We start from the raw sequence: 25,033 nt of genomic DNA, 5'->3' as shown, positions 1-25,033 counted from the left end.
AAGAGATGCGCGCACATGCAACGCACACAGGCAACACACACGCACGCAAGCAACACGCACACAAGCAACACGCAATGCACATGCAATGTAGAGCACACGCAATGCACAGCACAGGCCATGCACAGAAAATGAGACGCAAAGCACATGCAACGCACAGCACACGCAATGCATAACACACACAAAGCACAGCACATGCAACGGACAGAACATGCAACGCACAGTATGCACATCGCACAGCACACTCAACACAAAGCATACGCAATGCACAGCACATGTAACGCACAGAACACTCAACACACGTGCGCACACGCAACACACACAGGCAGCGCAATCACATGCAATGCACAGCACACACAATGCAGAGCACACGCAACACACAGCTCATGCAATGCAGATCACATGCAACACACAGCACACGCAACACACACATGCAACGCACAGGTAACGCACATCACATGGAATACACAGCTCATGCAACGCACAGCACACGCAACGCACAGCAAACGCAACATACGCGCGCACACGCAACGCACCGCCCAGGCAATACACAGGAGACTCAACGCACAGCACACGCAACGCAGAGAACACGCAGCGCACAGCACACGCAATGCAGAACTTGTGCAATGGAGAGCACATGCAAACACAGAACACGCAACGCACAGAACACGCAACACACAGCACATGAGACGCACAGCACATGCAAAGCACCACACACGCAATGCACAACACACGCAACACACGGATGCACATGCACCATGCACACGCAACCCTCAGCACATGCAACACACAGCACACACAACGCACAGAACACGCAATGCACAGGACACGCAACACACGTGTGCACATGCACCACACACACGCAACGCACAGCACACGCAACACAAGTGCGCACAAGCAAAACATATGCAACACGCAGCACACGCAACGCAGAGCCCACGCAATGACATCAATGCACAGCACCCAACACAGGCAACACACGCAACACACACAAGCAAGGCACAGCACATGCACTGCACAGCACATGCAACGCACAGCACACGAAACCCACAGCACACGCAACACGCACGAACACGCAACACACACACAATACACAGCACACGCAAAACAGGGGCGCACAGACAATACACACACGCAACTCAGAACACACGCAACACGCACACGCACGCATCCCACACACGCAATACACACATGCAATGCGCAGCACACACAACACACAGCACACGCAGCACACAGCACACGCAACGCAAAGCACATGAAACGCACAGCACACGCAATGCAGAGCTCATGCACTGCACAGCACATGCAATGCACAGCACAGAAAACCCACAGCACATGCAATGCACAGCACACGCAACGCACAATATACGCAAAGCACAGCACACGCAATGCACAGCACATGCAACACACAGCACACGTAACGCACAGCACACGCAACGCCCAACACAGGCAATAGACAGCACACGCAATGCATAGCAAATGCTACACACACCACACGCAACGCACAACACATGCAATGAACAGGACAAGCAACACACACACGCAATGTACAGCACATGAAATGCACAGCACACGAAATGCAGAACACACGAAACGCACAGCACACGCAACACGAGCGCGCACATGCAACACACACACGCTACGCACAGCACACGCAATGCACAGCAAAAGCAACGCACAGCATACAGAACGCACAGCCCATGCAACGCACAGCACATGACAGCACAGCACACACAACGCACTGCCATGCAACGCACAACACACGCAACACGCGCGCGCAAAGGCAACCAACACATGCAACGCGCAGCATACGCACCGCACAGCAAAAGCAACGCACAGCACAGGCAACGCATAGCACACGCAACACACAGGCAAGTCACAGCACATGCAATGCACAGCACACGAAACGCACAGCACATGCAACGGACAACACATGCAGTGCACAGCACACCCACACGCAATACACAGCACATGCAAAGCACGGCACATACAACACACAGCACACGCAATGCACAGCACACGCAACACACAGCACATGCAACGCAAAACACACGAAACGCACAGAACACGCAATGCACAGCACTGGCAACGCACAGCACACGCAAAGCTCAGCACAAGCAACCCACTGCACCCGCAGTGCAGAGCTCACGCAATGCACAGCACATGCAACACACGGCACACGCAACACACAGCACATGCCATACACAGCACACGCAGCACGCACATGATATGCACGGGTAACGCACATCACATGCAACACACAGCTCATACAACGCACAGCGCAAACAACGTACCACACACGCAATACAGAGCTCACGCGATGCACAGCACATGCAATGCACAGCACAGGCAACCCACAGCACATCAAACGCACAGCACACGCAACGCCCAACATACGCTAGCACAGCACACGCAACGCACAGCACACGCAACAAACAGCACACACAACACAGAGCACATGCAATGCACAGCACATGCAACACACGCAACACACACATGCTGCGCACAGCTCACGGAACAGATGCGCGCACATGCAACGCACACAGGCACCACACACGCACGCAAGCAACATGCACACAAGCAACACGCAATGCACATGTAATGTAGAGCACACGCAATGCACAGCACACGCCACGCACAGAAAATGAGACGCAAAGCACATGCAACGCACAGCACACCCAATGCATAGACACACAAAGCACAGCACTGCAACGGACAGAACATGCAACGCACAGCATGCACATCGCACAGCACACTCAACACAAAGCATACGCAATGCACAGCACATGCAACACACAGAACACTCAACACACGTGCGCACACGCAACACACACAGGCATCGCAAGCACATGCAATGCACAGCACACACAATGCAGAGCACACGCAACAGACAGCTCATGCAATGCAGAGCACATGCAATACACAGCACAGGCAATACACAACACACGCAACACACACATGCAATGCACAGGTAACGCACATCACATGCAATACACAGCTCATGCAACGCACAGCACACGCAACGCACAGCAAACGCAACATACACACGCAACGCACATCACACGCAATGCAGAGCTCACGCACTGCACAGCACATGCAATGCACAGCACAGGAAACCAACAGCACATGCAATGCACAGCACAAGCAACGCACAATATACGCAAAGCACAGCACACGCAATGCACAGCACATGCAATACACAGCACACGTAACGCACAGCACACGCAACACACACACGCAACGCCCAGAACAGGCAATAGACAGCACACGCAATGCATAGCAAACGTTGCACACACCACACGCAACGCACAGCACACGCAATGTACAGCACATGAAATGCACAGCACACGAAATGCAGAACACACGAAACGCACAGCACACGCAACACGAGCGCGCACATGCAACACACACACGCTACGCACAGCACACGCAATGCACAGCAAAGCAACGCACAACCCATGCAACGCACAGCACACGCATCGCACAGTACACGCAATGCAGAGCTCATGCAACGCACAGCACATGTAACGCACAGCACACACAACGCACTGCCATGCAACGCACAACACAAGCAACACGCGCGCGCAAAGGCAACCAACACATGCAACGCGCAGCATAGGCACTGCACAGCACAGGCAACACATAGAACACACAGCACACAGGCAAGTCACAGCACATGCAATACACAGCACACGAAACGCACAGCACATGCAATACACACAGCACACGAAACGCACAGCACATGCAACGGACAACACATGCAGTGCACAGCACACACACACGCAATATACAGCACATGCAAAGCACGGCATATGCAACACACAGCACACGCAACACACAGCACATGCAACGCAAAACACACGAAACGCACAGAACACGCAATGCACAGCACAGGCAATGCACAGCACACGCAAATCTCAGCACAAGCAACCCACTGCACCCGCAGTGCAGAGCTCACGCAATGCACGGCACACACAACACACAGCACACGAAATACACAGCACACGAAGCACGCACATGATATGCACAGGTAACGCACATCACCTGCAACACACAGCTCATGCAACGCACAGCGCACGCAACGTACCACACACGCAATGCAGAGCTCACGCGATGCACAGCACATGCAATGCACAGCACAGGCAACCCACAGAACATCGAACGCACAGCACACACAACGCCCAACATACGCAAACACAGCACACGCAACGCACAGCACACGCAACAAACAGCACACACAACACAGAGCACATGCAATGCACACCACATGCAACACACGCAACACACACACGCTGCGCACAGCTCACGGAACAGATGCGCGCACATGCAACGCACACAGGCAACACACACGCACGCAAGCAACACGCACACAGGCAACACGCAATGCACATGCAATGTAGAGCACACGCCATGCACAGAAAATGAGACGCAAAGCACATGCAACGCACAGCACACGCAGTGCATAACACACACAAAGCACAGCACATGCAACGGACAGAACATGCAATGCACAGCACATGTAATGCACAGAACACTCAACACACGTGCGCACACGCAACACACACAGGCAGCGCAATCACATGCAATGCACAGCACACACAATGCAGAGCACACGCAACACACAGCTCATGCAATGCAGAGCACATGCAATACACAGCACACGCAACACACACATGCAACGCACAGGTAACGCACATCACATGGAATACATAGCTCATGCAATGCACAGCACACGCAACGCACAGCAAACGCAACATGCGCGCGCGCACACGCAACGCACAGCACACGCAACGCACCACCCAGGCAATACACAGGAGACTCAACGCACAGCACAGGCAGCGCACAGCACATGCAATGCAGAACTTGTGCAATGGAGAGCACATGCAAACACAGAACACGCAACGCACAGCACACGCAACACACAGCACATGAGACGCACAGCACATGAGACGCACAGCACATGCAAAGCACCACACACGCAATGCACAACACACGCAACACACGGATGCACATGCACCATGCACACACAACGCTCAGCACATGCAACACACAGCACACACAACGCACAGAACACGCAATGCACAGGACACGCAACACACGTGTGCACATGCACCACACACACGCAACGCACAGCACACGCAACACAAGTGCGCACAAGCAAAACATATGCAACACGCAGCACACGCAATGCAGAGCCCACGCAATGATATGCAATGCACAGCACCCAACACAGGCAAGACACGCAACACACACAAGCAAGGCACAGCACATGCACTGCACAGCACATGCAACGCACAGCACACGAAACCCACAGCACACGCAACACGCACGAACAAGCAACACACACACAATACACAGCACACGCAAAACAGGGGCGCACAGACAATACACACACGCAACGCAGAACACACGCAACACGCGCACGCACGCATCACACACACGCAATACACACATGCAATGCGCAGCACACACAACGCACAGCACACACAACACACAGCACACGCAGCACACAGCACACGCAACGCAAAGCACATGAAACGCACAGCACACGCAATGCAGAGCTCACGCACTGCACAGCACATGCATCGCACAGCACAGGAAACCCACAGCACATGCAATGCACAGCACACGCAACGCACAATATACGCAAAGCACAGCACACGCAATGCGCAGCACATGCAACACACAGCACACGTAAGGCACAGCACACGCAACACACACACGCAACGCCCAGCACAGGCAATAGACAGCACACGCAATGCATAGCAAATGCTACACACACCACACGCAACGCACAACACATGCAATGAACAGGACAAGCAACACACACACGCAATGTACAGCACATGAAATGCACAGCACACGAAATGCAGAACACACGAAACGCACAGCACACGCAACACGAGCGCGCACATGCAACACACACACGCTACGCACAGCACACGCCATGCACAGCAAAAGCAACGCACAGCATACGGAACGCACAGCCCATGCAACGCACAGCACACACAACGCACTGCCATGCAACGCACAACACACGCAACACGCGCGCGCAAAGGCAACCAACACATGCAACGCGCAGCATACGCACCGCACAGCAAAAGCAACGCACAGCACAGGCAACGCACAGCACACGCAACACACAGGCAAGTCACAGCACATGCAATGCACAGCACACGAAACGCACAGCACATGCAAAGGACAACACATGCAGTACACAGCACGCCCACACGCAATACACAGCACATGCAAAGCACGGCACATGCAACACACAGCACACGCAATGCACAGCACACGCAACACACAGCACATGCAACGCTAAACACACGAAACGCACAGAACACGCAATGCACAGCACAGGCAACGCACAGCACACGCAAAGCTCAGCACAAGCAACCCACTGCACCCGCAGTGCAGAGCTCACGCAATGCACAGCACATGCAACACACGGCACACGCAACACACAGCACACGCCATACACAGCACACGCAGCACGCACATGATATGCACAGGTAACGCACATCACATCAACACACAGCTCATACAACGCACAGCGCACACAACGTACCACACACGCAATGCAGAGCTCACGCGATGCACAGCACATGCAATGCACAGCACAGCCAACCCACAGCACACGCAACGCCCAACATACGCTAGCACAGCACACGCAACGCACAGCACACTAAAAACACACACACAATGCACAGCACAGGCAATACACAACACACGCAATGCATAGAAAACGCTACACACCGTAATGCAACACACAGCACACGCAACACAAAGGCGCGCACACGCAATGCACTGTACATGCAATGCGCTCACACGCAATACACGGTACATGCAACGCACAGCACATGCGACGCAAAGGACAAGCAGCACACACTCAATATAGAGCACACGCAACGCACAGCACACGCAATGCAGAGCTCACACAACGCACAGCACACGCAATGTACAGAAAATGAGACACACAGAACACACAACGCACAGGACATGCAACACACACAAGCAACGTACAGCACATGCAACGCACAGCACACGCAACGCAGAGAACACGCAACGCAACGCAATGCAGAGCTCACAATGCAGATCACATGCAACGCACTGCACACGCAACACACGCGTTCACATTCAACACACACACACAACACACAGCACATGAAACGCACACCACACGAAACACACAGCACACACAATGCAGAGCACATGCAATGCACAGCACATGCCACACACGCAACACACACACGCTGTGCACAGCACACGCAACGCACACAGGCAACACACACGCACGCAAGCAACACGCACACAAGCAACACGCACAGCACATCCCAGGCGGCACGTCAGGTCGGGCCAACGTTGGAAACATATTGGCACTTCTTGGCCCAATGACGGCCTAAGATTAACAGCGTGGTTCCAATATTGGCAGTGCCATTCTGGTTCCTGGCCCAATGTTGGCCTAAGGTTAACAGCGTGGCGCCAATATTGGCTGTGCCATTCTGATAGAGATCCAACGTTGGCCCACATTACACAGTCAGTAAACAATATTGGCTGTGCCATTCTGATAGAGATCGAATGTTGGCCCACTTTACACAGTCAGTAAACAATATTGGCTGTGCCATTCTGATAGAGATCCAATGTTGGCCCACTTTACACAGTAAGTAAACAATATTGGCTGTGCCATTCTGATAGAGATCCAATGTTGGCCCACTTTACACAGTCAGTAAACAATATTGGCACTGCCGTTCAACAAGGCGGGAATTATTGGACCGACTTTCGTATGGATTTGCCAATATGGGTTACTAGTTGGCTTTCTTTGGAGGACATTGGCCTGTAATAAGCTAATTTTCGCCTTGTCGGCTTTTAGTGCTCTACGACTTGCTGAGATTGAACAACGTGTTTTGAAAACAAACGCACTGATCACAGGCACACTGCGCAGGAACCAAAAATATGTTCTCCCATGTCAACTCCATGAATGGTACACCGCCATTATTGCACTTCTCCTTTACCGAAATGTGTCCCCTAAAGAGAAAAGCCAGTGTACCACGTAGCAAGCAGGGGAAGTCGCATAAATTTAGCCGCTGCTTTATTGATCGTGAATAAGAACTTGAGCTTTCCATAAGAAGCAACTGTATTGCGAATTTGCCTGCGCATTGTATTTTTTGCATGTACGCTCCGCGGCTTTAGTGGGTCAGGATTCTGAGGAGAATCGAGAATTACAGTGCCTCAGAGCTGATGGAACCGTTTTATATTGCATCGAGATGGAGCGCATATGCATTAGTGAAACTATTGTTTGTTTGTTTAGCATGCATGGCATGTTGCGGCGACATCATGCTCCTATTCTAATATATTTGTTTGTTCGTGCATGTGTAGTAAGCTCCTTGTATGAATGCCCCTGACAGAAAAAAAATTAATTGCACGCTTTGGCATTTGCGTGTCAACAACCTCTTGTCGTTGCCTTTACGGCGCATTCCGGATTTTTTTTTTCGGCCTAGCTTTCCGTCCTTCAGCCCCCCCTTGCCTCTCCTTCACGCACCCAGGTGAGCCTGGCCAATGCTATCAGTCAAGCGTTCAGACAGCCATAAGCTGCTGTGTCGAATTGGGTGCTCTGGGAAGCATGGGGGAAAGCGGCGGGGTCACTATTGTCCTCCTTGTCGCCCTCCATCGCTGCCACCCCAAAACCCGGTCGGGCTAGGTCCAGCGGGGGAAAGTGGCGTTTACGCCGTATTCTTCGTTCACCCTTTCCTTTCACTCTTTCCTTCTATGCGTCGCTAGCACGCCGACTGGGTGCAACACCGGCTGAGTGCTTGCCGTCCGTTCTTGCCAGCGCACTCCTCTCGTGAAAAATGCTTGCTTGCGGTCGTCATTCCTACTGAGAAGCCTACATCTTGAAATACGCAGCAATGTGGCCACGAATTTTTGTGAGTGTTAGAATTAATATAGGCGAAACAACAATTAGAAAAAAAGTCGGCGCTCGTGGGCACCGTCTTCGATGTGGGATGAACTCGGATACAAAGAAGCATGGATCATACAATGGTGAGTGCATTTGTTTTGCGCATGTTATAAGTTTTATCAGAAGCAATATCACCCAAGCTATATCACCCAAGCAATAACACGCGGTATATATATTACTGAAACAGGCCTGGCTAATGTAGAATGCCTGTAATTAAATAGCTCTTTTTATTTGCAGCCTTTGAATAGTGCCTGGAGTAGAACCACGTGTAAATCTCTGTGAATTTTACCCAAATTCCAGGAATATGATTTTATCAAGCCACGCGTGCGGCCTGATCCTGTTAGTGATACCGAGAAACCACGCTTCTTCTCACTGGTATAGGTCAAGCATAATTTCCAGCTGACAGTATTTCTTTCTTTTCGTATAATAAATGCTTCTTTTACTAGTGTTTCTTGACGGAACTTCTCGGTTTCCACATTAAAAATTTCGCAGGAAGGCCGCATTGTGTCTACACAGTCTGAAACTAGGCTTTTTGTCCTGCAGCAGGTTTTGCTGCAATTTTTAATTTTAAAGTGCTACGCTGACTAGGTGTGAGCTGTAAACAAAGCGGACGGATCCTGCGCATTTTATGTCTGTTCTAAATATTACGTTACATCTTGTACAAGGTATGCCATATATGTCGAAATATTAAGAAGTGTTACTTGACAAATCTCTTGCAAGAAAGTTTCTTGATTCACCCCTTCGAACTCTCTGCTCCGACTTATAATATTGTTGCAGTATGGCGATTTTTCAAATGAAAACCCTCCATCATACATTTGTCATACCAACATCTCTGACATTGTTTCTTTTCATTTTACAGTGCAAACATTTCCTCCAAGTAATGGTGAAGTCGCTATCGGATATGGTGGCAATATCAACGAAACCACCGCGTTATCGTGGTCCTCGGGGGCCTGATAAGCCCGCTGTCATCCAAGCACTGACAAACCTGCCTACCGACGTCAGCTCCCAGCCCTGAAACCCCTGGCCGTCCTCGGCGCCTAGCCCAATTCCTTTCCTGAGGGCAGTGCCTGTAAATAAACTGTTTGAAGATAACCGAACGTCACCCATCTAGGTCCACGGAAAATGCCTGTTTGTGAAAATTTATTCGCAAATAAACTGTCATAAACGTCAATTTCAGTATTCTTTTATTATTATTTGCAATCATATATGACTTCTGCTTCTTAACATCTTTTTGCCGAGCTTTCCTAGCTACTATTGAGGATGACAGTAAGGGGACAATTGCTACAAAAAATGCCGCTAGCAAAATGTTTGCGGTAAGAATATGTGCGTGCTCTAAAGCCAGCATATCTAGAATATTCGTCATGCAAAGGGCATTGGCTCAAAGCTGGCATTAATGATGGCAACGATATGGCTCAACACTGGTCCTACGCTGGCCGCACGATGGCTGCTGCATTGGCATAACATTGGCCCTATCTTGGCTTTAACGCTGGTCCTACGATGGCTGCTGCATTGGCATAACATTGGTCCAATCTTGGCTTTAACGCTGGTCCTACGCTGGCAGCACGATGGCTGCTGCATTGGCATAACATTGGCCCAATCTTGGCTTTAACGCTGGTCCAACGATGGCTGCTGCATTGGCATAACATTGGTCCAATCTTGGCTTTAACGCTGGGCCAGCATTGGATTGGGTTGCACTTTGCCAATATGGCAACATTGGTCCAACATTGGTACCAATTTCTGCCAGCATTGGGCCATGGTTGGACCAATGCTGGTGTGCTGCCTGGGATGATATCTAGAGCACACGCAATGCACAGCACACGCCACGCACAGAAAATGAGATGCAAAGCACATGCAACGCACAGCACACGCAATGCGTAGCACACACAATGCACAGCACATGCAACGGACAGAACATACAACGCACAGCATGCACATTGCACAGCACACTCAACACAAAGTATACGCAACGCACAGCACACACAACACACGGCACATGCAACACACAGAACAGTCAACACACGCGCGCACACGCAATGCACACAGGCATCGCAAGCACATGCAATGCGAAGCACACACAATGCAGAGCACACGCAACACACAGCTCATCCAATGCAGAGCACATGCAATGCACAGCACACGCAATACACAGCACACGCAACACACACATGCAACGCACAGGTAACGCACATCACATGCGATACACAGCTCGTGCAACGCACACCACATGCAACATACACGCGCGCACACGCAACGCACAGTACACGCAACGCACCGCCCAGGCAATACACAGGAGACGCAATGCACAGCACACACAACGCACAGAACACGCAGCGCACAGCACACGCAATGCACAACTCATGCAATGGAGAGCACATGCAAACACAGCACACGCAACGCACAACACACGCAACACACGGATGCACACGCGCCACACACGCAACGCTCAGCACATGCAACACACAGCATGCACAACACACAGCACACACAATGCACAGGACACACATCACACGTGTGCACATGCACCACACACACGCAACGCACAGCACATGAGACACACAGCACACGCAACACACACACGCAACGCACAGCACACGCAACACACCGCACACGCAATGCAGAGCTCACGCACTGCACAGCACATGCAATGCACAGCACAGGAAACCCACAGCACATGTAATGCACAGCACATGCAATGCACAATATACGCAAAGCACAGCACACGCAATACACAGCACATGCAACGCACAGCACACGTAACGCACAGCACACGCAACGTGCAGCACAGGCAGTACACAGCACACGCAATGCATAGCAAATGCTACACTCAGCACATGCAACGCACAGGACAAGCAACACACACACGCAATGTACAGCACATGAAACGCACGGCACACGAAATGCAGAACACACGAAACGCACAGCACACGCAACACGCGCGCGCATGCAACACACACACGCAATGTACAGCACATGAAACGCACAGCACACGAAATGCAGAACACGCGAAACGCACAGCACACGCAACACGCGCGCGCACATGCAACACACACACGCTACGCACAGCACACGCAATGCAGAGCTCACACAATGCACAGCACAAGCAACGCACAGCCCATGCAACGCACAGCACAAGCATCGCACAGCACACGCAACGCACAGTACACGCAATGCATAGCACATGCAACGCACAGCACACGCAATGCACAGCACATGCAGCGCACAGCACACACAACACACGCGCGCACATGTAACACACTCAATCAACGCACAGCACATGCAATGCACAGCACACACAACGCACAGCACATGCAACGCACAACACACGCGCGCACACGCAAAACACACGCAACGCACTGCACACGCAACGCAGAGCACACACAATGCAACGCACAGACCACGCAATGCAGAGCTCACGCAATGCACAGTACAAGCAACGCACAGCACACGCAACGCACAGGACGTGCTACGCACAGCACACGCAAGGCACGCGCGCAAACGAAAAACACACGCAAGTCACAGCCCACGCAACGCACAGCACAGCCAATACAGAACACACGCAACGCACAGATAATATAACGCACAGCACACGCAACGCAGAACACACGCAATGCACACCACACGCATCACAGAGATCATGCAATGCACAGCACATGCAACCCACAGCACACGCAACACACGCGCGCACATGCAACACACACACGAAGCGCATAGCACAGGCAATGCACAGTACACGCAACGCACAGCTTATGCAACGCACAGCACAGGCAACACATGCACGCACACGCAACACACACACGCAATGTATAGCAAACACCACACACAGCACACGTAACGCATAGCTCACGCAACACAAACGTGCGCACACGCAATGCACAGTACACAAAACTCACACACGCAATGCACATCACATGAAACGCACAGCACGCGCAACACACAGTACACGCAATGCAGAACACGCGAGACGCACAGCACATGCAACACACGCCACTCACAGCACACGCAAAACAAATCTCTCGCAATGCACAGTACCTGCAACGCAAAGCACAAGCAACGCACAGCACAGGGAATGCACAGCAGACGCAATGCACAGCACACGCAACGCATAGCACACGCAGCGCACAGCACCGACAACACAGAGCACACGCAACACACAGCTCATGCAACGGATAGCACATGCAATGCATAGCACAGGCAACGCACACATGCAACGCGCAGTACAGATAACACATAGCACATGCGATGCACAGCTCATGCATAGCACAGCACAAGCAACACATTCGCGCACACGCAACACACACACGCAATGCGTAGCAAATACTATGCACAGCTAATGCAACTCACAGCACACGCAACGCAACGCACAGCTCACCCCACCCACAGCACATGCAACACACAGCACACGCAACCTACAGCACATGCAACGCACAGCACACCCAATGCAGAGCACATGGAATGCACAGCACACACAACACATGCAATGCACAGAACACGCAATGCACAGCACATGCAATGCACAGCACACGCAACACACACACGCTACGTTACCTACGCTACCTACGCTACGCTACACACGCTACTTACGGCTTGGGTACCTGTCGTGGGGTCGACGTAGTAGAGCAGCCGCCACACTGCAATCTATTGAGGCTTAGCCTCTTACCCGAAGGTTTGTCCGCGGTACACAAATGAAACATACATCCTTCCCGAGCAAGCGATCGCAGTACCGACAGGTGGGAAGAGTGTTGGGTCCTCTCGTTAGAGACGGACCACACAGGAGGAGCGAGCTCTTTGCCGGCGGCAAGACTCGCACGAAACGGTTGCCGTTAAGCGCAACGTTTTTTTTTTCGCTTCGTCGCAACTCCGTGCAGAAAAAGGCGAAACGGAAGGGGACTGTTGTCGCAGTATGGCGCCGCTTCAAACGATTGGCTTGTCTTGCTGATGCAAGAGGGTGCTTTGCAGACAAGTTCTGCTCAAGTACAATGGCATAGACCATTGCTGCTAGCACCGGCGACGAGAGGGTGTTGTAGCACCTGCGTCACAGTTGGAGGGTGTTGCCGATCTTGATTGTCGTGAAGCAGCCACAGGGAGCCGTGCTGCATGCGTGGTGTCGCACGCGTTTCTTCTGGTCAACAAAGTGCCTGGTCATCCTATTAGTGACGTGCATAAAAAGTGGCATCGTCGAAAGCCGCGCTCCCTAAACATGAATGGTGCGGTTTCGTTTCGAACCGGCCGATTTTCGGGGCGATGTGTGTTGACGCGATGCGCTCGCTATACACGAGGACTTCGTAACCCGAGTGGGAATTTCCTGTTCCAGTCGTGTGGCATCTGATCGAACGAGAGTAAAGACAGACTCCAGAGGGGACCCTGTGTTCCTCCTGGGGTTATAACAGCGAGTCCGGCATTGACTGCTGCTTTGCGCACGCTGAAACAAGGGGGCTGCTTTTTTTTTACCCGCCGCCCCGGCTGACGTGGTTGCGGAACACGTAATGTTGGCTGTTGTTTCAAAGCAAATGGGCGCCGCGAATTTCATGCTTTCTTTCCAGTTTGGACTTTTGTCTTCGTGTACGGGTGCTCCATTTAGGGACCTCTATAGAGCGTCTCAAGAAAAACAATTTGTTTGGAACTTCACATGTAAGAGGAGTGGCTCCTTAGTACGAGCCGGTTTTCGTTTTTTTTTCTCTCGATAATAGTACTCATCTGCCACTTCTATCACCACGATATGATTTCTTTTTGGGTTCTCCCTTGATCTCAAGTGAACAGAATTTTTCATACGTCACATCCGCATCTATCCAGTAATGATGTCATTTACAAAAAGCCTAAACAACAGAGGCCCACACCTACTCAATCAATGCCAACTCAATTCAAGGAAGAGCTGTTCAAAAGCTGATTAAAACCATCCAGTTTGGGAAAACCTAATTTATGCAATGGTTTTTTTTTTGTGAGAGACGTGAAGTACACAATATGAAATGAACGTCTGTTTGTTACCCTTTTGTTACTGCGGCTGCGAAATCAACGTGCGTAATACCAATTTTATTGTGTCCTGGTTGGTCATTTGTCAGCACTTTGTGTTCTTCAAGAAAACCAACTACAGGATTATTAATTATGTGCGCGAAAATTTTCTCCATCCGCCACCACCAAAATACTTAGAGAGGAAGCATCTGCGGCCTTGAGATTTCGAAAATGCCGTGCTCTGAAATTTTCACATCCCCCATTAGGAAGATAATTATTATCCGTCATAAAAAAATGAAAACAGATTTGAAATGAGCATTGATAGTGGCCACATTTTTCGGGGCATGTCTTGATGAAATAATTTCAGTTCAGTTCGTTGGCTGCATTGCATTTGTTGGCTCCTTGCAGCACGTTTAAATTTAATCTTTTTCAGTATTCTTAGTATTCTCATTGTAGTAGGAGTTGCCTGCAGATTTTTTAGTTGTTTTGAGATATACATTCCTGAATTATGTTTTTCTTTTCCTTAAGCTAGCCATAGAACAAGCGCTTTCTATAATATTGTTGCGGGAAGAAAGCAGGCCCACGAGTGTAAAATAACTTATATTTACAAATGATGGATATGGCGTTCAGGCAACCGCCAGACTTCGTCTTTCTCTAGTCCAATTCAACGTCTTCCTTCACTTCACCGTAACATCACCCTCCCGGTGGGGGAGCTCCGTCCCGGTGCAAGTTAAACAGCCTCACTTATTGGGGGGACATAGGGCTTGAGCCTGGTGACGTGAACAACATCACTGGTTAAGTTGGGAGGCACGGAAGGCTGACCGAGTGGGGCGATCTCGTAGGTCACGTCGGACAGTTGGCGTAAGATCTGGTACGGACCAGAAAAACGGGACAGTAATTTTTCCGACAAGCCGACACGACGTGAAGGCGTCCAGAGAAGGACAAGGGAACCAGGTGAAAAATGGTGGTCTCGGTGCCGAAGGTCGTAGCGTCGCTTTTGAGAAGCTTGCGAGACTGTGAGGCGATGACGGGCGACATCTCGGGCCTGGGCGGCTAAGTCAATAGCATCGCGAGCGTAAGCAGTGCTGGGTGACTGTACTGCGGAAGGTAGCAACGTGTCAAAAGGCAAGGTGGGGTCGCGGCCGTACAAAAGGAAAAATGGTGAAAATCCGGCAGTGTCGTGACGGGACGAGTTGTATGCGAAAGTGACGTATGGTAAAGCGACGTCCCAGTCGCGGTGATCGTTGGAAACGTACATGGCGAGCATTTCAGTGAGTGTGCGGTTGAGTCGCTCGGTGAGGCCGTTCGTTTGAGGGTGGTACGCGGTAGCAATCCGATGTTCTGTAGAACAGGAGCGGAGCAGATCATCAACGACCTTCGATAGAAAGTAGCGGCCGCGATCCGTCAGCAACTGGCGAGGGGCGCCGTGGTGCAGGATGACGTCTTTTAGTAAGAAGTCGGCGACATCTGTAGCGCAGCTGGTTGGCAGGGCTCGTGCGATGGCATATCTAGTGGCATAATCGGTTGCTACAGCAATCCATTTGTTTCCTTTGATGGAAATTGGAAACGGACCAAGGAGGTCGAGGCCCACACGGAAGAAGGGCTCTGTAGGTATATCAATGGGTTGAAGCAAACCAGCGGGAGGCATAGCAGGCGTCTTCCGGCGCTGACACAGGTCGCAAGAAGCGACATAACGGCGCACAGAGCGATAAATGCCAGGCCAGAAGAAGCGGCGCCGCAGGTGGTCGTAAGTACGAGTGACGCCCAGATGTCCAGCAGTAGGAGCGTCATGAAGTTGCTGGAGCACGGTGAGTCGAAGGTGCTTGGGGACGACTAGGAGGAGCTCCGGGCCGTCAGGACGAACGCTACGACGGTATAAAGTTCCATCGCGCAAGGTGAACATCCGAAGGGACGGGTCATTGGGCGAGGAGCTTAGGCGTTCCATAAGTGTTCGAAGGACAGGATCCTTGCGCTGCTCGTCGCCAATGTGGAGGAAGCCGGAGAGGGACAGAATACTGATGTCCGAGTCTGCATCGGTATCGTCCGGTTGATCCACGGGATTGCGGGACAGGCAGTCAGCGTCTTTATGCAGGCGTCCTGACTTATATATAATAGAAAATGTATATTCTTGTAGGCGCAATGCCCAACGCGCAAGTCGTCCAGTTGGGTCCTTCAAAGAGGAGAGCCAGCAGAGGGCGTGATGGTCGGTGACAACGCAGAAGCTCCGACCGAAAAGGTACGGGCGAAATTTCGCGACCGCCCATACGAGCGCGAGACATTCTCTCTCAGTAATGGAGTAATTTCGCTCGGGCGTGGAAAGGCGGCGGCTAGCGTAAGCGATGACACGGTCTTGGCCCTGTTGACGCTGAGCGAGGACAGCGCCGATGCCATGACCACTCGCGTCAGTTCGTACTTCAGTGGGCGCAGAAGGGTCAAAGTGGGAGAGAATCGGGGAAGTGGTAAGCCGCTCAATCAGGGTAGAGAAGGCTTTCTCCTGTAGCGGTCCCCAAGAGAAAGAGGCGTCTTTCTTAAGAAGGTCAGTGAGAGGGTGAGCGATGTCCGCAAAATTTTTCACAAATCGCCGAAAATAAGAGCATAAGCCCAGAAAACTACGGACATCGTTCGTTGAACAAGGTACAGGAAAATTTCGCACGGCGTGAACTTTCTGTGGATCAGGTTGGATTCCGGCGGCGTTGACGAGATGACCAAGCATGTTAATTTCACGGCGACCGAAATGGCACTTGGAGGAGTTTAGCTGAAGGCCAGCCCTGCGAAACACGGAGAGTATGGTTGTGAGGCGCCGCAGGTGGCTCTCAAAGTTCGGCGAAAACACAATCACATCGTCGAGGTAACACAGGCATGTAGACCACTTCAAGCCGCGCAAGAGAGAGTCCATCATGCGCTCGAATGTAGCTGGCGCATTGCATAATCCAAAGGGCATGACTTTAAATTGGTACAGACCGTCCGGTGTGACAAAGGCGGTTTTCTCGCGGTCCATCTCATCGACGCTAATCTGCCAATAGCCGGAGCGGAGGTCAATTGATGAAAAGTATTGGGATCCGTGAAGGCAGTCAAGAGCGTCATCAATGCGAGGCAAGGGATAAACATCCTTCTTTGTTATCCGGTTGAGGTGACGGTAGTCAACGCAGAAGCGCCACGAGTTATCTTTTTTCTTTACTAAGACAACCGGTGATGCCCACGGGCTACTGGAGGGTTCAATGATGTCCTTGTCCATCATCCTGTCTACTTCTTTCTGTATGATGGCCCTTTCTGTTGCTGAGACACGATATGGCCGCCTATGAATGGGGCCGGCGTCACCGGTGTTGATGCGATGCGTGACAACAGATGTCTGGCCAAGTGGACGGTCGTCCAAATCAAAGATGTCCCGATAAGATGACAGGAGATGACGAAGAGCTGTTGTTTGCTCGGAAGGAAGGTCGGGGGCGATCATCTTAGAAACATCGTCCGCAGGCGTCGAGTACGAAGGAGTGGATGACAAAGGTCCGTTCGTACTGAGGAAGGATCCAGAGGTCAAAAAAGAAATCTGAAATTCTTCCAAAGGAGTGATATGCGCTATGGCGATACCGTGTGGCAAAACATGTGACGAGAACCCAAAATTGAGGATGGGCACGCGAGCGCAGTTTTCGCGGATCCGAATTAAGGTGCTCGGTAGGGCAATATTACGCGACAAAACCACGTCAGTAAGCGGCGACAGGACGTACTCGCCATCAGGTACGGGAGGACAGGGCGTCAGCAGGACATTTGTAGCAGCCTGTGGAGACAGCCTTGCAAATTCAGCAGCACATAAGCGGTGTGGAGCACAAGTGGTTGCCTCGGCAGGAAGCGGCAGGTCCAACTGTACAACACCTGCGGAGCAGTCAATTTGGGCAGAGTGTTTCGAAAGGAAGTCGAGGCCGAGAATTAGGTCGTGTGGGCAGTGTTCAAGGACGATAAATAGAACAACGGTATAATGGCCCCCAATGGTCACACGTGCTGTGCACATTCCAAGGACAGGTGACGTACTCCCATCGGCGACTCGCACGGTGCACGGTACGGCGGGGGTCAGAACCTTTTTGAGCCGGTGGCGGAGAGCAGCGCTCATAACTGAAAGCTGCGCTCCTGTATCAACGAGAGATCTAACAGGAACGCCATCGACTTCAATGTCCAGCAGGTTTCCACATGTAGGCAGGGTCAATAGAGGATTTGTGGGCCGGGTCGGAGTTGCAGCTTCACCTCCGGGAGCTGCACCGCCTAGTTTCCCGAAGCGAAGCGACCGGTTGCAGAAGGGGACGAAGAGCGGTGAACGAGAGGCGAACGGGACCTACGACCTTGCGGAGACGGGGATCGGCTGGATCTTGGTGGAGCACTGTCGGCGTTGATGTTCCTAGTCGGCGTATAGGGCGAGAAAGTGCGATTGTCGGGTACTTGGCTGTAGTGACTCGGAGACGACCACCGAGGAGGCGACGACCAGTGGTTGCGGCAATGACGGGCGATGTGTCCAATACCGGAACAATTAAAACAGATGGGTTTATCATCCGCTGTGCGCCATTCAGCTGGGTTGCGACGGAGTGGTGGAAAGCTTTGCGTCCGGGAGCGAGCGGTCGGAGAAATTTGGTAGGTGTTGGTATGGCGGACTGAGCAGAGAGATGGAATGCCCAAACTTGCTATTTCCTCCCGAACGACCGCTTGTATAAGGGAGATAGCGGGTACGCTTTCCCGACAGTCTGAACGAACGGGAGCCGGGGCCATGGCCTCAAGCTCACGGCGAACGATGCGCGTTATTTCTTCCGGTCCTGCGGGCTGAACGAACCGCGGCGGGTCTTCGCAAGAAGATGTCGCGGCGGTATTGGGCAACCGGTCGAAAGTTTGAGTGACGCGGCGGCCCTTCGCTTGTTCGAAGCGCCGGCACTCCTTAATAATTGCATCCACAGTGGCACAATCCTTACACATCAAGAGATTGAAGGCATCGTCTGCAATACCTTTCAATATATGGCCAATCTTGTCTGCCTCGGTCATGTTGTCATCAGCCTTGCGACAGAGGGCCAGCACATCCTGTATGTACACGACATAGGATTCTGTGGACGTCTGAGCGCGGCACGCAAGTTCTTTTTTAGCTGCCAGCTGACGACCGACAGGTCTGCCGAACAGGTCTCGCATTTTTTCTTTGCAAACATCCCAGCTCGTTAGGTCAGCTTCATGTGTGTCATACCATTGCTTCGCAGTTCCCTTCAGATAAAATATTACGTTTGCAAGCATCATTGTAGGATCCCACCTGTTGTTGTCGCACACTCGCTCGTACATCGTAAGCCAGTCCTCGACGTCGACGTTGTCCGTGCCACAAAATGTTCCCGGGTCCCGTGGGTGAGTGAGGATGACCGTGGGCACGGGCTGCCGAGGCGTTGTCGCTTGTGTCGGTTGATTTGCCATTGTGGCAGCAGGTAGATGACGTCCGCTGCGAAGTTCCGTGGTGGTACCCCGCACCTCCACCAAAATGTTGCGGGAAGAAAGCAGGCCCACGAGTGTAAAATAACTTATATTTACAAATGATGGATATGGCGTTCAGGCAACCGCCAGACTTCGTCTTTCTCTAGTCCAATTCAACGTCTTCCTTCACTTCACCGTAACAATATTATTACAATAAGAATTCAGCATATCGGTTTATCATCGGCGCAATGAAAGTTCGGGAACTGGCGATTTTTAATGCCGTGATCATGAAGGTTAACACCACAGCATGTTCATCAGGGCTGACATAACGCAAGGCGTGATTTTTCAGCATACCAGTCACGGCATCTAATCGAATCTAAGATTGAAATGGCGTTCAATATTCTTTTGGTTCCAGATAGAACAAACAGCAATAAAAAAGGATGTCAATAATTGCCACTAAAATCTCGAAACCACGTATATAAAGTGTTCCGGTTTACATTCGGCAAATCAGAATGAACGGCTAAAATTAATCTATCGCCTGGTTTCATGCGGGAGATCACGTAAAAGGCAGCCATTCTTCTTTACATGGCGTCTCTCTTTTGAGCTGTCATTAGCGCACGCAAATGGTGCCTGACGTTAACCATCGCAGGGGAAGTCAACCCTCATTTCGACGAATTCTGGTAGAAGGCTCTTTGTGCGCAAGGTGCCTGACGTTAACCATCGCAGGGGAAGTCAACCCTCATTTCGAGGAATTCTGGTAGAAGGCTCTTTGTGCGCAAGGTGCCTGACGTTAACCATCGCAGGGGAAGTCAACCCTCATTTCGACGAATTCTGGTAGAAGGCTCTTTGTGCGCAAGGTGCCTGACGTTAACCATCGCAGGGGAAGTCAACCCTCATTTCGACGAATTCTGGTAGAAGGCTCTTTGTGCGCAAGGTGCCTGAGGTTAACCATCGCAGGGGAAGTCAACCCTCATTTCGACGAATTCTGGTAGAAGGCTCTTTGTGCGCAAGGTGCCTGAGGTTAACCATCGCAGGGGAAGTCAACCCTCATTTCGACGAATTCTGGTAGAAGGCTCTTTGTGCGCAAGGTGCCTGACGTTAACCATCGCAGGGGAAGTCAACCCTCATTTCGACCAATCCTGGTAGAAGGCTCTTTGTGCGCAAGGTGCCTGAGGTTAACCATCGCAGGGGAAGTCAACCCTCATTTCGACGAATTCTGGTAGAAGGCTCTTTGTGCGCAAGGTGCCTGACGTTAACCATCGCAGGGGAAGTCAACCCTCATTTCGACGAATTCTGGTAGAAGGCTCTTTGTGCGCAAGGTGCCTGGGGTTAACCATCGCAGGGGAAGTCAACCCTCATTTCGACGAATTCTGGTAGAAGGCTCTTTGTGCGCAAGGTGCCTGAGGTTAACCATCGCAGGGGAAGTCAACCCTCATTTCGATGAATTCTGGTAGAAGGCTCTTTGTGCGCAAGGTGCCTGACGTTAACCATCGCAGGGGAAGTCAACCCTCATTTCGACGAATCCTGGTAGAAGGCTCTTTGTGCGCAAGGTGCCTGAGGTTAACCATCGCAGGGGAAGTCAACCCTCATTTCGACGAATTCTGGTAGAAGGCTCTTTGTGCGCAAGGTGCCTGACGTTAACCATCGCAGGGGAAGTCAACCCTCATTTCGACGAATTCTGGTAGAAGGCTCTTTGTGCGCAAGGTGCCTGACGTTAACCATCGCAGGGGAAGTCAACCCTCATTTCGACGAATTCTGGTAGAAGGCTCTTTGTGCGCAAGGTGCCTGACGTTAACCATCGCAGGGGAAGTCAACCCTCATTTCGACGAATCCTGGTAGAAGGCTCTTTGTGCGCAAGGTGCCTGAGGTTAACCATCGCAGGGGAAGTCAACCCTCATTTCGACGAATCCTGGTAGAAGGCTCTTTGTGCGCAAGGTGCCTGAGGTTAACCATCGCAGGGGAAGTCAACCCTCATTTCGACGAATTCTGGTAGAAGGCTCTTTGTGCGCAAGGTGCCTGACGTTAACCATCGCAGGGGAAGTCAACCCTCATTTCGACGAATCCTGGTAGAAGGCTCTTTGTGCGCAAGGTGCCTGAGGTTAACCATCGCAGGGGAAGTCAACCCTCATTTCGACGAATCCTGGTAGAAGGCTCTTTGTGCGCAAGGTGCCTGAGGTTAACCATCGCAGGGGAAGTCAACCCTCATTTCGACGAATCCTGGTAGAAGGCTCTTTGTGCGCAAGGTGCCTGACGTTAACCATCGCAGGGGAAGTCAACCCTCATTTCGACGAATCCTGGTAGAAGGCTCTTTGTGCGCAAGGTGCCTGAGGTTAACCATCGCAGGGGAAGTCAACCCTCATTTCGACGAATTCTGGTAGAAGGCTCTTTGTGCGCAAGGTGCCTGACGTTAACCATCGCAGGGGAAGTCAACCCTCATTTCGACGAATTCTGGTAGAAGGCTCTTTGTGCGCAAGGTGCCTGACGTTAACCATCGCAGGGGAAGTCAACCCTCATTTCGACGAATTCTGGTAGAAGGCTCTTTGTGCGCAAGGTGCCTGACGTTAACCATCGCAGGGGAAGTCAACCCTCATTTCGACGAATTCTGGTAGAAGGCTCTTTGTGCGCAAGGTGCCTGACGTTAACCATCGCAGGGGAAGTCAACCCTCATTTCGACGAATTCTGGTAGAAGGCTCTTTGTGCGCAAGGTGCCTGACGTTAACCATCGCAGGGGAAGTCAACCCTCATTTCGACGAATTCTGGTAGAAGGCTCTTTGTGCGCAAGGTGCCTGACGTTAACCATCGCAGGGGAAGTCAACCCTCATTTCGACGAATTCTGGTAGAAGGCTCTTTGTGCGCAAGGTGCCTGACGTTAACCATCGCAGGGGAAGTCAACCCTCATTTCGATGAATTCTGGTAGAAGGCTCTTTGTGCGCAAGGTGCCTGACGTTAACCATCGCAGGGGAAGTCAACCCTCATTTCGATGAATTCTGGTAGAAGGCTCTTTGTGCGCAAGGTGCCTGACGTTAACCATCGCAGGGGAAGTCAACCCTCATTTCGATGAATTCTGGTAGAAGGCTCTTTGTGCGCAAGGTGCCTGACGTTAACCATCGCAGGGGAAGTCAACCCTCATTTCGATGAATTCTGGTAGAAGGCTCTTTGTGCGCAAGGTGCCTGACGTTAACCATCGCAGGGGAAGTCAACCCTCATTTCGATGAATTCTGGTAGAAGGCTCTTTGTGCGCAAGGTGCCTGACGTTAACCATCGCAGGGGAAGTCAACCCTCATTTCGACGAATCCTGGTAGAAGGTCGGGCGAAATTCCTGTCGCCACGTGGTGTCAGACGCCAACCCTAACACCCAACTCCGGTATTTATACGAATTCGTGTTGACTTTTGTGCATAGTCTCTGCGTTTCAGTAGTGTACAAGAGTATAGGCCAGTTGGCGTAGAATTTGGGGAGAATAAAATGGCCCAATACAAAGCAAAGAGGGCGCTCGTGTCGTGTCGTCTTGCTCTCAGTCCTGTGTGAGGCGCTACTATATCCTCGACAATGTTTACGTTTTAAGAGTTGCCAGAAAAGACGACTCGTGAAGGTTAGATTACAGGCTTACTTTTAATAAAAATGAGCCTTGCAAACGTGATGCGACTACGCTTATGAAAAGCCTTCCCGTCGTTTTCTCTGTACTCTGTGAACCACGCTGCCTTAATCACTATATATTGCAGTATGCTATTTATGATCAGTGGTTAGTGCCGTGCCGGATACCTTATTACATGAAAAAAGGGGTTATTTCAAAATATGCTTCCAGGTGCGCACAAGCATCAGGATGGCACGCTAAGGCAAAGAAAAGGATTTTACGCGGTTCAACCGATTAGCTTGGTTTAAAACTTAACTGCGACTGAGCCACTCAAAGTTACTATATATATATATATATATATATATATATATATATATATATATATATATTTTATTTTTTTGTTTGCCTTGATCGACGATAATTAGCGGTGATGTTGACGGCGGCGAATGTTTCATTTTTTCAGCGTTTGGTCGAATGCGAGAGTGGTGAGTTGATGTCAAAACGTTAGCTTGCGTGCACCACTGCTGTTTGTCTGCGTATAGTACACAGAACACGCAGGTACACGGGTTTGCTTGGGGCGATATGGTGCACCATACTTCACAACCCCTGAGACTGTCGAGCATGTTCATTGCCTCACGCGGCACATCGCATCGTGGCAGACGTGTTAGACTTTAATTCTATTATGGGGCTGTACGTGCCAAAAACCACAATCGGATTATGAGTCATGCCAGTGCCGTACTCCGCATTAATTTTGACTTTAACGTGTCCCTTAACCTAAGTGTTTAGAAGAACTTTTTGCTGGGCGATCTGTTCAATGGCTGTGCTCTAGGAAGAGTGGCGCCTAAGAAAGAAGAAAGACAGAAAAAAGACGAGGTAGACGAAAAGAGCGCTCTTTTCGTCTACCTTCCTACCGCAACTCTTTCTAAATCAAAATGCACAAGCGTTTTCTAACATCAAGAACGTATCAAACATAATAAATGCCTTCTAGAGAGCTTGCGAATCGGACAGTATTTACAGAGGAGAGGATATCAGTGGAAATGGCACATCCGGTTCTGACAGTGCGTGATAGCACCGAAATAAAGCACGAATCACAATATGCGCGTCGTCGGAAAGAAAGTTTACGTAATTACGAAGGCTT

The sequence above is a fragment of the Dermacentor albipictus genome, chromosome 4 (genome assembly GCF_038994185.2).
Source record: "Dermacentor albipictus isolate Rhodes 1998 colony chromosome 4, USDA_Dalb.pri_finalv2, whole genome shotgun sequence".
NCBI lineage: Eukaryota > Metazoa > Arthropoda > Arachnida > Ixodida > Ixodidae > Dermacentor > Dermacentor albipictus.
Note: the sequence above shows the minus strand (reverse complement) of the source record.